This window comes from Podarcis vaucheri, assembly GCF_965113315.1.
Source record: "Podarcis vaucheri genome assembly, chromosome: 12".
Classification (NCBI taxonomy): domain Eukaryota; kingdom Metazoa; phylum Chordata; class Lepidosauria; order Squamata; family Lacertidae; genus Podarcis; species Podarcis vaucheri.
In genome coordinates, this window is record NC_138750.1 from 16380224 (window position 1) to 16398290 (window position 18067).

An 18067-nucleotide genomic window follows, 5' to 3' on the forward strand; every position below is an offset into this window, starting at 1 on the left:
TTCTGCCCAAGGGCCATATTCCCTTCTGGGCAGCATTCTGGGGGCCACATGCCAGTGATGTGAATTTTACCTTTGTAAAGGCTGGTATCTACACATACTCACATGCCTGTCTTCCATCCAGTCAATCAAGAGGCATTATCAGATTTCAAGGGTGTGCTCTAGCCAATCAAGGATGGTGTGGAGGACCAGTGAGGGTTGTGGCCTGGGAAAGGGTGTAACCTACAAACTTCCTCCCACTTACATGTCTGTTTTGTCCAGAAGCCTCCAGCTGACTCTGGTACTACAGCACATTTCCAAGATTGCCAGAATCAATGGCTATACTGGGTGTAACAGGGATGTTGTTTTCATTATATTCAACCAGTATCACACCCCTACCCTCCAAAAACATGCAAACATCCACCTTATTGCTCTCCCTCACGAGCACAAAGAACAGTAATAAAAAATCATGACCATAAACATACCTTGGAGCAAGATGTGTAAAAGCTCTCTGTCACACTTTTATTCTCATCGTCCATTGATTCTACCTTTTCTCATTTGTGGTGATGTTTTATTCTTTGTCTTGCTTTCAAGATTATTGTCAATTGAGACAAGCTGAAAAGTTAAAAGAAAGTGTGATTATGTCCAGCTACTTAGTCACACTGCATTCTGCACAGTGTTCCATCCAAAGAAGAAGAAGAAGAAGAGTTTGGATTTGATATCCCGCCTTTCACTCCCCTTCAGGAGTCTCAAAGCGGCTAACATTCTCCTTTCCCTTCCTCCCCCACAACAAACACTCTGTGAGGTGAGTGGGGCTGAGAGACTTCACAGAAGTGTGACTGGCCCAAGGTCACCCAGCAGCTGCATGTGGAGGAGCGGAGACGCGAACCCGGTTTCCCAGATTACGTGACTACCGCTCTTAACCACTACACCACACTGGTGGAATCTCCCCAGATAGATCACCTTCCTTTCAATTGGCCACAACAATTCTGTGGGTCATTGATCTTAAATGGGAACCTATAAACTTGAAAGCCCTCTGGTGGTTTCCAGAAAATGAAATCCATCCATATTTCAGAACGCACTGTTACACTTCAGGTGTTAGTAGATCTGAAAAGCTAATCCCTCAATGTTCTGAAAGTTTTCTCAGAACTTGTTTTTTATAGCATCTAGAACATATAAAGTGGATGTAAGCAAAGTGCCAACATTAGATAGCTGAGTAATGCTTATGATAGGCCTATTAAGTAGGGTGGCCACATGTCCTACATCACAGCAGACAATCCTATGTTTGAAGTAGTTGTCTATTTGAAGGACTGTCCAGTCAAAGACTGGTTTCACGATAAAAGAGGGTATTCTCCGTGGCAACCCCAGCAGAGCAAACTTTCATGGTAAAGGGAGAGTAAGAAATAATTTACAATTCAATAACTGAACTGAATTTGTTAACAGTCTTAGCAGCAGCATTCTGAACTAAGTCTTATTTCTACTCACACTTCAAATGCAGCCCTTTGTAGAGCCCACTGCAGGAATTCAAGCACTAAGCCTTGTATTTACCGCTCCAAATCTCCAGTCACCAGGAATGAGCGCAGTTAGTGTACCACCCTACACAAGACAACAGCCCTATTGGCCACATATGACATCTGAACATTTAGATAGGGTGGTAGCTAAATGGCAGGGCCTCTGCTTTGCATGCAGAAGGTACCAGGTTCAATCCCCAGCATCTCCGGGTAGCCCTGAACAATCACTGAGTAGACGATAATGAGCTAGATGGACCAATGATCTGACTCAGTGCAAGGCAGCTTCCTATGACCATGCAAGGTTCAGAAGAACTCTTTAACTAAGCACTAAAATGAGCAGTAGGGAGTTGCAAATGGTGACATAAAATGTTCAACTGAGATATTGTCAAATCTGCACTCTGTTCATTATAAGATATGTCAGAGAATGGAATATATCAATGGGGCAACATGTATCGTGGAAGGAGGGGAGGAATCGTCTCAAAGGAGTTTAAACAAGCCAAAGAGTTTGTATAAAGCCATCTGGAGCCATATGCTGCCTAGTTGCTCAGTAAGATGAATTAATTACTTTGATGAGGCACATACTTCAATCAGAAGACAATAAAATATCAAATCCTTTGAATCCTGCCTCATAAAGACACCAGATGACATCATGAAATACAGTATTATTCTTGAATGCTTCAGTATTACAGGGCTCCCTAACTGTAACACAGGCGTCTCCCCACTTCCATGCAATAAGCACCCAATTCCCACTGACACATGCACTGAAAACAGAACCAAAAGGGGCAGGGCAGGGGTGGAATAGTGTGGAATGGAGCTGGGTGGGAGAGAAACGAGGGAATTCCCACTTGTGTGCATTCCGGTGACGTGTGCAGTAGCCCAGAATGGAATCCTCATATACGTTGGGGATTCCCCTGTATTTATAGAACAGAGATCTTTTTCAAGCTCACTTTTAATAAATGTGCACAGCACTTGGCCCAACAAAAACTATTTTTCTCAAACAGGGTGGCGGGTAAAAATGTCTGCATTCTTACAAGCACACAGCTTTAAGGAAAAAAATTGAGAACATGAACAACAGTTTATAAACTGGAAGGTAAACTCTTTCAAAAAACAAAAGCATTTTAAAATCTCAGTATTTTTAGCCAATTGCGTAATTTTCAATTGCTTGAAAGATGTACCACATGGCATTGTATATCTCCAGTGCTGTAGCAATGATATACCAACTATAGCTCTGACTCTACTAGAAGATAACTAAAGGAAACGATTCTTCCTGTGCTTTCCTGGAATTTTCACAAAAAATGTTATCTCCTTCTAGCATAATAAATCACAGTGCCTACAGCCTACACAGTAGGAGGATGTTTTGACAAGGATTCCTTATGATGCTATTGCATCTGCCTTGTCAAGACGCTGAGATGCCTTGTGAAACGGAGGGAGCTTCCTTGTCTGGTAACTTCTCCAAAAAGAAAGGGGGGGGGACTGGCAAGATGTTCTAAGACTGAGAGAGCTTGTTGTAATGTAGATGCTATTTTGAATGGTGAAAGTTCACCAAAACAACACTGTGGGCTTGAGTGGCAGCCAACCTCTATAGCTAACTTATTGCTGATACACAGAGGTGAGGAATCTCAGCCTTGGGAACCTAATGCAGCCTTCCAAGCTTCTAACTGGCCTCACTTCAAACCTTGGGTGTTTTTACCTGGCTGGATTCCTGAAAATTCTCATTTTTCTGTATGCAAGAGGGTGTGTGAGTGTGTGTCTAAACTAGCGTCTTGTACAAAGGTAACATTGAAATTGATTATTCTGCCCTCTTTTGCCTTTCGGCATGCCCAACACTGGCAACGTTCCCCCACAGAAAGTTACCTAGAGAATAATGTAGGGTGAAAAGGCCGGTAAACCCACTGCTGTAATGGGGACACTACTTTTGATCACAACACAAGGAGAACCCTGATAAAATCAAGACACACAGCACTGCAGTGCTACAGGACAAAAGGGCATCAACCAGGTGAGCACTTCAGTATCGCTCAAAGTCTTGCCTAAGCTGAGGGCCACTTCTCCATAAATAAGGAAGGGGAACTTAGCTCCCCTTACTTAGAGAATTTAGAAACAAACTTTGCAGACCCAATAATTGACAAATATCCCCTTCCCTTTGGAGGTGGATCAGTTGCCTTTCAAAAGTGATGATCTTCCTCCACTGCGAAAGTGGTAACTCTCTGAACATCACTTGTTATGAATCACAAGTGGAAAGAGTGATGATGTACTTGGGTCCTGCTCATGGGCTTCCCACAGGCATCTGGTTGGCCACTGTGAGAACTGGAAGCTGGACTAAAAGGCCTTTGGCCTGATACAGAAAGCTCTTATGTTCTTATGTGTATTCAGTCCAGCTTGATCATCAACAGACTATGCCTTTCCACATCCTATTTGCGGCAGTGCCCATCTGATACTTCAAGTAATAAATGGCAGTTATTAAAGGCATTCCTCACTGACTCCACTGAACTAACTCAGTCTCAAAACCAGATTTTGTTTTTTAACTTCTACTTTTTTCTGGGGAGATAACACAAAAATTTCTCTAATGGCTCTTCTGCTTGCTAGTGTAGCACCTTTGTCCTAGGTAATATATCACACCGAAGAAAGTACCACAGAAATTAATGGGGCAAAGGGCTGATTGACACATTAAGGTTTCTTCTAGCAGAGATAATGTGCACAGCCATCTTCCTCATTTGTGGCAAAATAAACACACACCTCACACATCACAAGTGATTGTGTATATAGTTTTCTTATATGAAAAAATGCCATATAAGACATTGATCTTGTTTTCATGTAATGCTAAACCAAACTGTGGCTTAATGTGAATGAGATGCTCCTGGCGAGATCTCCCTTCAGTTATTCTGATGCTGCACTGAGCTGAACTATGGTTTGACTTTGCATATCAACATAGCTTTGTGGTTTAGCTCTCCAAGGCAAACCACAAGCTGTAAACCATAGGACCAACCTTGGTTTGAGCTCGTGGGTTTGTCTGCAGAGCTAAACCCCGAGTCCAGGTTTGTAGGACACATTACCCTGACTTAGCAGAGCGCAGCAGAATGACCGAAGGAGGAGTAAACTGGTCACAAGTTCCTCTCTGTAAGCCTGCATGTTTGCTCCTAAGCCATGATTTGACTCTGTGTTATGTGCAAACTGAGCCATTGTCAAATAATTAATTTATAGAACTCCCTGCCATAAAGATATAGTGGTGACCACTGGTTGGTTATAAAACGGGGTTTGAAAAACATTCATGGAGGGCATATCTATCAGTCAAGTCATGATGGTTATATGAAATCTTCGTGGTGGGGATGAGGATTTGTTTATCAGTATCACTCCCACTTTATTTCCTGTTGATTACAGATGCTGTTTTTTCTCTCTGCAAACAACCATGGTTTTGCACAACAGCCACAACCCTAACATAAAACATGAAAAAGACGACAAATGAAAGTATGGTGGCATGGCTTCAAAGGCAACTAACTTTAGTTTGGGGAAAAGGGGAAACTGGGGGTGGATGCAATGTGAAAAACAGAATGGACAGAGTTTAAAGTGTGGATGCAATAATGCAGGAATATTGAGGAAGAACTGATAAAGGAGGATAATGTGCTGCCAGTACTATGCACTATTCACATATCAAAGATATGATATTGCATATACCCTTAGTAAAACAGCTATGTAGATGGGCTCTAACTCCTTAGGAAATGTACTTAGGATTGCATCTAAACCACAATTAATTTTCCTTTGATTAAATCCAATGTATCTCATTGGAGATGTGAATTTATTATGACTGTAGCTTAAATTCATTTAGCTCTTGGAGATTGCATCCAAAGCTTCCATTATCATACATTTATACATTTTGGTACACGTTTCCCTGTGCATTTTTGTTTGTACACATCATATAGGCTGTTATCTCCATTAATGCTTTTGCTCAAGTTCTTCTCAATTCATTGTTTCTTCTTCTCCTATAAAAATATAAATAACTCTTCCTAGTCATTTCTGATATATATACACGCCAAGAACATGAATTTACAAGTGTGAAGTAAGCTCTCAGCTCCTTAACTGGATTAGAAATTTTCTCAGTTGACGAATCCTTTTTAAAAAATCCTGTAGAATCCTTAGCATCTAAAGAATCCCTGAAAATCAGACTTACCAGAAATAAATTTACCATAATTAGCTTAGTGCCTGCGCATTCAAGATAACTTTGTACAAATATTTTCAAACAAGGATGGTCACAGGGGATAATTTATGGTAAGACTTGATGGTGCAGTAACAGATGTTGCTGGAAGCCTTGATATTCTCATTGTAGCATGCAATGCTGAAAACAAAACACTAGAAATGAGAAAACAGAATATACTTTTTCTGAATCCTATAGAGCATTTGTTCTCAGTAGATAGGAAAATCAGTTAAGGAAAACCAGTTAAAGAACATTGCTGATGAAAAATTCACAGAAGTTTTTGAACACAGGAGCATTTGGTTCTCTGAATTGGTGCTAAATAGGCAAGGTGCCAACTTTTTCAGAGTTTGCTTAAAAAACAAAACAAAAGCAGACAACATGTAACCTGGGATTGGAAGCAGTGGGAATCAGTTGAAAAATGACAGCATCATTTTCCAGAAACATCCCAACAGAATTATGTCCAGAGGCAAATCAACAGAGTTCCTCTTAAATATTACATGTTTTGTGCAACATAGATCCAGCTTCATTATTTATTTATTTATTTATTTATTTATTTAACGGGGCGCGGGTGGCGCTGTGGTTTAAACCTCTGTGCCGCTTGGACTTGCCGATCATAAGGTCGGCGGTTCAAGGCCCCGCGACGAGGTGAGCTCCCGTTGTTCAGTCCCAGCTCCTGCCAACCTAGCAGTTTGAAAGCACACAGTGCAAGTAGATAAATAGGTACCGCTCCAGCAGAAAGGTAAACGGCATTTCTGTGCGCTGTTCTGGCTTCACCAGAAGCAGCTTAGTCATGCTGGCCACATGACCTGGAAAAACTGTCTGTGGAAGTGGACAAACGCCGGCTCCCTCGGCCAATAAAGCAAGATGAGCGCCGCAACCCCAGAGTCGTTCGCAACTGGACTTAACTGTCAGGGGTCTCTTTACCTTTACCTTTATTTATTATTCAACTTATACACCTATACCTGGAGGTCTCAGGATAGTTCACATCACAATCCTATCCATGTAGATTCAGAAGTGAATCCAACTGTGGGACTGGGGGGTTAATTTATACGATTTACCTGCCTAAGACTTGCAGCCTGTTCAAATAAGCTAATAGCATCCCCATTTTTGAAAAATAAATGTGAGCATGTTGCATGTGCACAAAAACACACATATGCACACTAATGTTCTCTGCTCACATGATAGAAAACCTTTTCTGCTTGATTATATATTCCACATTCCTACTGCACAGTTCATTTTATTTGGTTGCTTTTAATAACCTACTGTTTTATTTTGTGCTGCAGAGTACATTGTTCTGTTTTTTTTAAAAAAAATGTAAAGTGCTTAGAAACCCATGATTAAAGATGAATTCATAAATATTTTAAACGAATAATAAACAGCCATTGATCCTTGGAGAAATGTCTTCCACAGACACATACTCTGCAGTAATTATTAATACCCCTGAGCGTCAAGGAACCATTTGATTTTAAGTATGGGTGTGATGGCTAATGAAAAGTTAATTTCCCTTAAGATTTGGTCTTGCACTCACTGTCTTCCATCTCACCCCCCACCCCACCCCTAACACACCCACCCCCCTACCTTCACTTCCAGCTCAGCCAGTAGACCACAAGCCTCAGGGCTGTGGGTTCGAGCCCCACATGGGGCAAAAGATTCCTGCATTGCAGGGGTGGACTAGATGACCACCAGAGGTCCCTTCCCAACTCCCAACAATTCTCATGGAAATCTCTCTGTAGCTTGGGCTGCTTCAGAGAGGCGTGCTTCTATCAGGGCTGAAACGTTATGTGCTTTTAACCGGCTGTAGCAAAAAAAACCCCAACCCAACCCACTTGAAATTCGCCTTACAGAAGAACAGGGTCCATTTAACCCCCGGTTCATTTGGATATCCTGAGAACCCCTTTCCTCATTCAGTCGAGAGGCATTTCCCAGGTTTACATTTAAACTGCCATCTTTGCAAATAATAATAATAATAATAATAATAATGACAATATATATTTCATGCCACCCTTTCTCCTCACCTTTCCTCATTTCCGAACTAGCCTCTCAGTCGAGCGGCATTTCCCAGGTTTACATTTAAACTGCCTTCTTTGCAAATAAGAATAATAAGAATAAGAATAATGACAATATATATTTCATGCCACCCTTTCTCCTCACCTTTCCTCAGTCGAGAGGCATTTCCCAGGTTTAAATTTAAACTGCTTTGTAAATAATAAAATGATGATGAAGGTGATGGTGACAAGATATATTTCCTTCCACCCTTTCTCCCCACCCTCAAAACCAGAAGAGCGAGGCGAAAAAGAAAAGAAAACCCAAGTCATATTTCCAACGCCTCACGGATCTCCCCCTCCTTTGCCTCTTTTAACTCACAAAGACAGAGGAAAAACCCACGTAAAACGCGACACCCCCCTCAATCCGTGCGCAAGCCCCATCCTCGCCACACAATATTGGGGTTTCCACACACTTTCTGAGGGAATGACGGAGGACAACGTACGGCAGGGTCCCGAAAAAGCAGCCTCAGCAGCCTCCCCCCCCCCTTTTCCCCACCACCTCAAATTTTACCTCAGGAGGAGCAGCGCCGCTGCGAAGATCCACCGCGGAGGAACCCGGCGATCTCCCGCCGCCGCCACGCGCGACGCAAGACGATGCTCCCCGGCAGCCCAGGAAGGCCAATAGCACATGTTGCCTCGCGTCCGTCACGTGGCAGACGCCAGCCAATCCCTCGGCGGGTCCCGCTCCGCCGCTCCCCCTCCCCACCAGCCGCTCTCCCCCCCCCCTCCCGCTTAGAATTCCCGGCTGTGGGAATGCACGAAAGATACCCTGGGAGTCGGGAGATTTCAATAGAATTAGATATCCTAGGGGTACCCTGAGGGTCATCTAGTCCAACCCCCTGGGATATGCAGCTGTCCGCCTATAGGGGGGAATCGAACCTGCGACCTGGGCTTTATCAGCACCACGTTCTACCCAGCTGAGCTACCCAGCCACGTAAGGCGTTTGCCCTCTTTGAATTGTTTTACTATAGCTGAGTTTGCGTCCAGTGTTACATCAAATAATCAGGTATCTGGGCCAGCTGAATAGGCCGAGGGGATTTTTTGCGCTCGAATCGAATTTAGTTCCCAGAATATAAATGAAGTGTTTTTGTTTTTTGCAACAGCAGGGACAAGTTATTATGGAGATTAGAGGCAGGATTATGCGAGAGCTGTATTGGATTAGCCATAATCGGGCCAAAATGGGAAGGCCCGTATTTAGCCGTTGTGGTTTTTAAAAGATTTTAAAAGTTGATGAGGGAAACAGGTGCTGTCAATAAGCAGGAGGCCCTTCGGAAGAATATGTGCTAATTGGGAAGAGAAGCAACTTCCTTGGCAATATTGGGAGAGCTCAGATGATGGATCATGAGACTCTTAATCTCAGGGTTGCACAGTGGGCAAAAGGTTCCTGCATTGCAGGGGGTTATTATTATTTATTAAATTTGCATGCCACCCATTCATCTGAATATCTCAGGACAGCTCACCGCATAAAAACACAAAATGAAAACATAAAGTGCATGACTCTTGCTGTCTCCAAATCTCACATCCCCTTTTCTATTCATGCTCTACAATAGTGGTTCTCAAAGGGTGCACCACACTGGTCCGGCAGGAGAGAATGGCAAGTGTGGCAGGAAGGTGCAAGGACAATCAAACATTTAAACGTTTCAGTGTAGTACTGTATACGTCTTTTAGTGCATAGTAAGAGGCTTGTTTAATAATTACATTTTGGGAATGATTCATATAACTGCATTGGACTAGATGACCCTGGCGGTCCCTTCCAACGCTACAGATTCTAAGACTCGTAAAACTGCCTGACAGCTGACTTGGGAATTGGGTGAAGAAAGGAGCAGGTACATTAGTGGACTGCAGTCAAAACTTTCCATCTTGGCTTCGGTTCTGATCTAGATCAAGTTCTTTAATCCACTTGTGTCGTTTAAATCAGTGTTTCCCAACCGGTGTTCCGCGGCACACTACTGTGCCGTGAGACATTGGCTGGTGTGCCGTGGGAGGGAGTCGGGCGAGTCGGGCGGTGAGAGGCGGCGGCGGCGAGGATCCGCGTCGAGCCAGGGGCGGCTCCGCGGTGGTGGTGCCGAGCGGCGGGGCAGCGCGTGCAAAAGGGAGGAGCGCGAGACAGCGGAGGAGGAGGAGGCCGGCATGTCCGGGCAGCAGCAGCAACAACAACAGCAGCAGCAACTCCCGGCGACGGCTCCTCAAGCCCTGCCGCCGCCCCCTCCTCCGCCCGCTATCGCCGCCACCACCACAACAGCCGCCGCCGCCTCAGTTGCCGCCGTCCCTCAGTCCCTCGCTCTGCTGCCTCCTCCCACCCACAAAGCTTGGAGGTTCCCCGGCAAGGGGGAGGGAAATAACTTTCACTTTCGTGCGTCCCTCCCGGCGTGACGCTGCGCGCTGACATCACGGGGCTGTAATGGTGGTGTGCCGCGAGATTTTTTTCATTAAACAGGTGTGCCGTTGCCCAAAAAAGTTTGGGAAACACTGGTTTAAATACACCATTTGAAGTACTGTATATGCCAGTTACTGCAACACCATAAAAGGTAAAGGGACCCCTGACCCTTAGATCCAGTCGTGGCCAACTTTGGGGTTGCGGCGCTCATCTCACTTTATTGGCCGAGGGAGCTGGCGTACAGCTTCCGGGTCATGTGGCCAGCATGACTAAGCCGCTTCTGGCGAACCAGAGCAGCGCACGGAAATGCCGTTTACCTTCCCGCCAGAGCTGTACCTATTTATCTACTTGCACTTTTACGTGGTTTCAAACTGCTAGGTTGGCAGGAGCAGGGACCGAGCAACGGGAGCTCACCCCGTTGCGGAGATTTGAACCGCCGACCTTCTGATCGGCAAGTCCTGTGGCCACCAAAAAATGGTTTCCAGATGATAGGGGCTGTATGTGATTGTATCAAGGAGCAACAATTCTCAAACAAAACAAAATTCAAAGGAAGGATCTGAGAACTGCAGTGGTGTGACAGCTGAGCTACCATAATAGCCTTTCTCATTATGAGTCTAATATAGAAGTCAATCAGCATTATCATAATAATGAAACAGAGGACTTAAGGGCATTATGAACAACATCAACTGATGAGAATTCCATAGATACTTGAATCATTAACTGTTTCTGCAGATTGTTGTATGCTGGGCTGGGAGTGTCCTTGTAATGCTTTTATTAGCATGAACAATAAAACTACTCCGTTCTGCAAAAAAGGGGTATTCTGTTTTACTGGCCCCTTGATGACATTGATTTGGGTGTGTAAGCTTCGCTGCAATGGCAATTTCCCAAGGTTTACCGTACCAGAGATCTAAAGGAGGAGTCCTAGTGCGCTTTCACAGCTGTGTTATCACAAATCTGGCAGCGACTAACATGGATCTAATCAAATCCTTAAATACTGTCTCCTGGTCACCACCCTCTGACTCAAACAGTAGGGTTGTGCAACCTCTTCATCTGAATTCTGAATACCCAAGTTAGGTGAGAATATTTGGACCAAAGCTGGGGCCCTTCAAAGAGAGCCTGCCTGAAGTGATCCAAAGTTAGCACCCACCCCAACCTCCTCCTAAGCCACACAACCTGTCTCCAAAACAGCACCAACTTCTGCTAGTTCTCTGAATAACAAAGAGTTATTGTCATTTCAATTCAGCTAAGGAGGGAGGATCATCTTTGGGCCATTGGGCTCACCCTTTAAAGCTCAAAAGTTCTCTACAAGGGGTGGAGCCTGGTGGAGGTAGTCAGCATACAGAGGCCTCCGTTTGCTTCCAACCCTTGTTGGAGCAAGTTGGTCACTTGGAGATGTCCATAGTGTGCCTGGCCTCGTTCTCTGTGGGATCCTGAATCAGACCAGAATCTTCTTTGGCAATCACTCGTAGCTGAGTAAGATTGTCTTCCATAAACACGGTTTTAACAATGAGTCCGTAAGTGACTGTGGAGGCCAATTCTGAATCCACACGTCCTTCCATAGTGAGGACATAGGTTTCCGGGCGGGAGTTGATCACAGTGTGGATCTTAGCATGTTCCTCCCTTGCGTCCTGAGTTCAAGTGTCTTCAAAGCCCATGACACCTTTGGTAAAGGCTGTTCTCCAATTGGACTGCTCGCAGGCCAATGTTTCCCAGTTGTCAGTGTTAATACTACTTTTTTTAGATTTGCCTTGAGACAGTCTTTAAACCTCTTTTGTTGACCACCAGCATTACGCTTTCCATTTTAAAGTTCGGAATAGAGTAGCTGCTTTGGAAGACGATCATCAGGCATCCGTACAACATGACCAGTCCAACGAAGTTGATGTTGAAGAACCGTTGCTTCAACACTGGTGATCTTTGCTTCTTCCGGTACACTGATATTAGTTCGCCCATCTTCCCAAGTGATGTGTACATTTTTTCAGAGACCAGAATATGCCCATAAGATGTATCACTTACCACCCTGCCCATAGCATTCTGCACCTGCTGGACTAGCTGCAAGGGAAGCCCAACACAGGGTGTACAGTATTACAGTAGTCTAAAAAAGAGGTAACTACCATATGTGTCACAATAGTCAAGTATTTCCTATCCAGGGAAGGGCACAGTTGGTTCACCAGCTGAAGTTGGTGGCAGGCACTCTTCCATGGACAAAGATCATTCCAAGAACTGCCCTAAACTGCCTGTTCCCCTAGAGGGAGTGCAACCCCATCTAAAACAAGTGACCCTCCATTTTTTTACCTGGGAACCGTTCACCATCATCTGGGTCTTAGCAAGATTCAGCTTCAGTCTACTGTAATGTACACCATATGAACACGTTACAGACTTCTGCAATTGTCTGGGGGTTTGTTGAAAAGAAAAGTTGTGTCCCCCCCCCCAGAGGAACATCCTTAGATCCTAGCAATTCCATCTGCATCCACAGCTTGTCTTTATATTTCAATTCACACACACCCTCCCTTCCACTCCCCAAATGCTCTGGCTGCATTCATTACCTGCTGCTTTCTTGTCCATTACGCAGTACAAAGCAATCTGAAGTTAAACACAGACATTTGCATTTGGAAGGCAACACACTGTTTTAAATTTATCTTTATATATAACCCCATGAGCCATTGTTCAGGGAAAACTGCAAATTAATAAATTCAAGTTTTCTCCATTGTTTGGCTGTGTCAGCGCCACACTGGATTACTCCTGGGTTCCAGATATGACTTGCTATGCATCACCAAGGGCTGGTGTTTGATGAAAACAAAGTCTAAAGCACCCTGCACACAAAACTATTTGGTTCTTGTTTTATATCACGTTGCACCACTTGTCCTGGGAGACCTGGGTTCAAATCCACATTCAGTGATAAAGCTCACTAGGATCCATCTCTCTCATCCTAGTCTTCCTCAAAGAGTTTGTGAGTATAACATCAGCACCGATCAGAAGATTGGCGGTTCGAATCCCCACGGCGGGGTGAGCTCCTGTTGTTCGGTCCCAGCTCCTGTCCACCTAGCAGTTTGAAAGCACATCAAAGTGCAAGTAGATAAATAGGTACTGCTCCGGTGGGAAGGTAAATGGCATTTCTGTACACTGCCAGAAGTGGCTTAGTCATGCTGGCCACATGACCCGGAAGCTGTCTGCGGACAAACGCTGGCTCCCTTGGCCTATAGAGCCAGATGAGCACGCAACCCCAGAGTTGTTGGTGACTGGACCTAACGGTCAGGGGTACCTTTACCTTTACCTTTTCCTTGTAAATGGATACTTTTATTTCAGTAGGTATCTGTACTAGATTTGAAACTGCTTTTATAAATTTGATTTTTTAATTGTTTCTATGTAGGTAATTGTTTTTTATGACTGCAATTATTCTGTTTTTTTATATGCAAATGATTTCACAGTTCTGAGAAATCAATCTGTTAATGTGATGGCACCTAAACTTCGGAACTCCCTGCCGATTGATGTCAGGCAAGCGCCTTTTCTATAGTCTTTTTGGTGCCTGCTTGAAACATTTTTGTTTAGGCAAGTGTGCCCGGACAAAGAGATGTTGACAGACATTACAGGCCTGCTCCTGGTTTTGACTCGACAGCTTTTTACGGTTTATGGATATCAATCATGGTCCGCAATGAAGGGCAAATAGCTTCATTTGAATGGCCATACCATGAAAATCCTTTGAGTGAAATCTTTTGACTTTGAATAGGCTGCTTCAGATGCTGTTGCCCATTATTGTCCAGCGGGAAATCTTTCTTGAGTTTAGCACATTATTCCAAGCCCAATAGCCCATATATGAAAACCATGTTTCACCACAATCTTTTTAGAGAATTCGCAACTCGTTTATGATGGTTTATTAGTGTTTCCTTTGAGGCATCTAACAACTGGTTTCCAGACTCCTCAGGGACCTAGCTGAGAAAGCAGGCATGGAAGTTAGCTAATGTAGCTCATATGGTTTAAATGGCTTGGATCTAGCGATGGGGGTGGAATTCTTCTTTGAGTCACGTTTTAATGTGAACCTACCATGTTCACACTTCCTAAAACAATGCATGAACAAAAACACAGCTATCCTTTGAAATCTGCACATCCTGCATTTTTTAAAAACACATCCTTAATAATAAAATACATTTTCCCCTGATCCAGAAATCATTGCACACAGCATCAGGCTACAAGCAGGTCTCTTCCTTTTGCTGCTCTAATCCTCCCATTCAGGAGATAGGACAAGAGAATGTCTGTTGTCCCACCTACATCCAAACAGGTGATTGCCCCCATCTGCTTGGCAGTGCACTTGTAACTCTGAATCAACAAACAGTGTGTGCAACTAAGCAGCAGGATGTGGGCTTCTTCCCCTACCCAGTTGGGGTGAGTCATGCCTAGGAGGTTCGTATCCAATGTGACTCACATTGGTTTTATGGGACAATAGTGCTCGCCCCAATAAAGCCATAGGGTTGGCTCCAACTTGCTTGGAGCAGAGCCACTTAAATTAATGGACCTGTATTTAGTCATTAATTTCAATGGATCTACTGAGCATTTTTAAACAACAACAACACACTAATAACTCCTCTATGCTGTTTAATGCGTGAGACCCAAAGAAGTTTGCAAATAATAATAATAATAATAATAATAATAATAATAATAATAATAATTTATTTATACCTTGCTCCTCTGGCTGGGTTTCCCCAGCCACTCTGGGCAGCTCTCAACAGAATATTAAAACACTCTAAAACATCAAACATTTAAAACTCCCCGAAAGAGGGCTGCCTTCAGATGTCTTCTAAAACGCAGATAGTTGTTTATTTCCTTGACATCTGATGGGATGGTGTTCCACAGGGCAGGTGCCACCACCGAGAAGGCCCTCTGCCTCGTTCCCTGTAGCTTCACTTCTCACAGGGAGGGAACCGCCAGAAGGCCCTCGGAGCCGGACCTCAGTGTCCGGGCTGAACGATGGGGGTGGAGATGCTTATTCAGGACACAATAAGATCATAAGAAATCTATGCAACAGCACTAGAACACAAAGGAGTACATCAAGAATAATAATGCCCACCAATAAAGCATTAATAAAACAGGGCAGTGCAATGATTCTTATGAGCACAAGTAATTTTGGACACCACCCATAATTCCAGCCAAGGTAACAACTTAAAGAAAACTTCCCACCAGTGTGGCTGCTTTAATTTGCTTTATCCACTGGAGCCTACCTACAGCACCTAACCGTGATATAATTAAAGCCTTAAAAGCCCTTGTGAATTATTTCTCTGTTCCATTCCAGTTCCAAAGCATCTCATTGGAAACAACGTCTGCATTTTTATGAACAGCGAAAGTAACAAGTAAAAGCCTCCCAGAGAGCTCTTTATTTTTCCAGACCTCTTCCCCTATGAAGACTGTAATTATCTCCTCCTCTGCTGCTTGCATAGTAGTTAATTCTCATCCTCCCTCGCACTTGATATCTATCCCCCAAGCTTATTAAACACTCTAATAAATGATACTGAAATATTACTAAAACGACTGCAGCTCTATGCAAAAAAGCCAGTCTTATCTACACAAAGCATAAACAATTTTTCCTTTGGTTTTAAAGGTCTTTGGCTTGTAATATTTGTGAGGCACTAAAAGTGGTGTGTGTGTGTGTGTGTGTGTGTTTCAATCCTTGGTATGGTCACTTTATTCTAAATAACATTTGTAATACTTCCTTTCTTTTCATCTCAAATGAAACATTTTCATCTCAAATGTTATCTGTGTAGTCTTTCAGATATTAAGCCAGACTTGGTCCCAACAGCCCTTCAAACAGAGGCCTCTCCTCTGACTGTCATTCAAATAGAGGACTATCCTTGTAGATATGACCACCCTACTGCCAAACAAATAGGTGGGCAGGTTCACGTGAGAAAAGACAGTCCTACAGACAGCCTAGCCCCTTGTCATTTTGAACCACCATCTTCTCCTCCTTGAACCTGCCCATCAGTTAAGATCCCCTAATCCCAGGCCATGTACAGCTTAAAAGGCCAAAGACAGTTCCTATAATTAAGCCTGAAAACAAACCAGCAGTATGTGAAGATTTTTGATTTATTCACAGCTATCAGTCCCAGTTAACAATTGGACTACCTCATTTCGTACAGTTGCAGTATCTCGATGCTTTTCAAGCAAGGCTCCGTGTACAACATGCTACAATAGTCTATCCTAGGTGTTGGTTACTGTAGCCAGGTGAATTAACTTCAAGATTACAGTGGTACCTCGGGTTACATACGCTTCAGGTTACAGACTCCACTAACCCAGAAATAGTGCTTCAGGTTAAGAACTTTGCTTCAGGATGAGAACAGAAATCGTGCTCTGGCGGCGCAGTGGCAGCAGAAGGCCCCATTAGCTAAAGTGGTGCTTCAGGTTAAGAACAGTTTCAGGTTAAAAACGGACCTCTGGAACGAATTAAGTACTTAACCCGAGGTACCACTGTATAAAAGTGGGTTGATTGGCAGGTGTGGCAAAACATGATTCTAAAGCAGTGATGGCCAAACTTGGCCCTCCAGCTGTTTTTGGGACTACAACTCCCATCATCCCTAGCTAACAGGATCAGTGGTCAGGGATGATGGGAATTTTAGTCCCAAAACAGCTGGAGGGCTGAGTTTGGCCATCACTGTCCTAAAGCAATAAGAACAGGGTCCTGAAAATATGGAGAACAAGCCTTGCAATCATATGACTGTGTCATGTCTTGCCTGTGACCTTCCCCAAACATGTGGCTGGCATTTGGGTGGGGACAGAATACTGCAAGACTATGTTTATGTTCTGGGACATGGGTGGCGCTGTGGGTTAACCACAGAGCCTAGGACTTGCCGGTCAGAAGGTTGGCGGTTCGAATCCCCGCAACGGGGTGAGCTCCTGTTGCTCGGTCCCTGCTCCTGCCAACCTAGCAGTTCGAAAGCACGTCAATGTGCGAGTAGATAAATAGGTACCGCTCCAGCGGGAAGGTAAATGGCGTTTCCGTGCACTGCTCTGGTTCGCCAGAAGCGGCTTAGTCATGCTGGCCACATGACCCAGAAGCTGTACGCCGGCTCCCTCAGCCAATAAAGCGAGATGAGCGCCACAACCCCAGAGTCAGCCATGACTGGACCTAATGGTCAGGGGTCCCTTTACCTTTACCTATGTTTATGGTCACAGGTATAGCCAAGGGAAAGAGCTCCAGCAGTGCCACACCTCATCCCAGGACTGACCCAATACATTTTGGCCCCTGAGGCAAACCACAAAATGGTGCCTCCACCCCGCATCCAGGAAAGAAGGCAGGAGTGAAGATCTACATTGGGAACAAGGATGGGAGGAGGCCAGCAGTGACTCCTATTCACCAAGAGGCCGCTGTAGAGATGGCATATGGTGGGGCAGCAACAGAGGTGGGCAAGGCATTCCTTGGCGGCTGGATCAGCTGCCCCGTGGATCCTGCCGCTTGAGGCAGTTGCCTGACTTTGCCTCATGGATGGGCCTGTCCTCTAGCTAAGGATCAGCCCTCACTTTCAGCTGAATGAAGCATGAATGAAGCAAAACAAATGGATGGCTGGGGTAATTGCACCAATTCTGTTGTATTTGTGCCTGGGGTGAATAGAAAACCAATATGTCCATATTTTTAGGGGTGAGTGGGTGTCAATCCATCTCCCCCCTCCCAGTTTTGATGATTCCCTAGCAGAATTGCTTCATTAAAAGTACAGTGGTGCCCCGCAAGACGAATGCCTCGCAAGACGGAAAACTCGCTAGACGAAAGAGTTTTCCGTTTTGGAGGTGCTTTGCTAGACAAATTTCCTATGGGCTTGCTTCGCAAGACGACAATGTCTTGCGAGTTCCTGCGGCGTTTTTTTCCTCCCCCCCCCTTTTTCTAAGCCGCTAAGCCGCTTATCAGCTGATCCGATCAGCAGATAAGCCGCTAAAAGCCGCTAATAGCGCTAATCCGCTAATCTGTCAATGGGCTTGATTCACAAGACAAAAAACC

At 44.4% G+C, this 18067-nt stretch overlaps 1 protein-coding gene across 3 annotated transcripts in view; it reads right to left on the bottom strand.

Annotated features, from left to right (window-relative positions):
* Positions 1 to 8353, bottom strand: part of TMEM108 (transmembrane protein 108) — a 183430-nt gene extending 175077 nt beyond the window's left edge. For all 3 annotated transcript variants that reach the window (XM_082193049.1, XM_082193052.1, XM_082193048.1), the window contains exons 1-2: positions 8230 to 8353; positions 462 to 591 (exon numbers count right to left, since the gene is read on the bottom strand). The gene's annotated coding sequence lies outside the window, so the exon portion shown is untranslated. The remainder of the gene's footprint in view (positions 1 to 461; positions 592 to 8229) is intronic.
* Positions 8354 to 18067: the final 9714 nt, after the last annotated feature.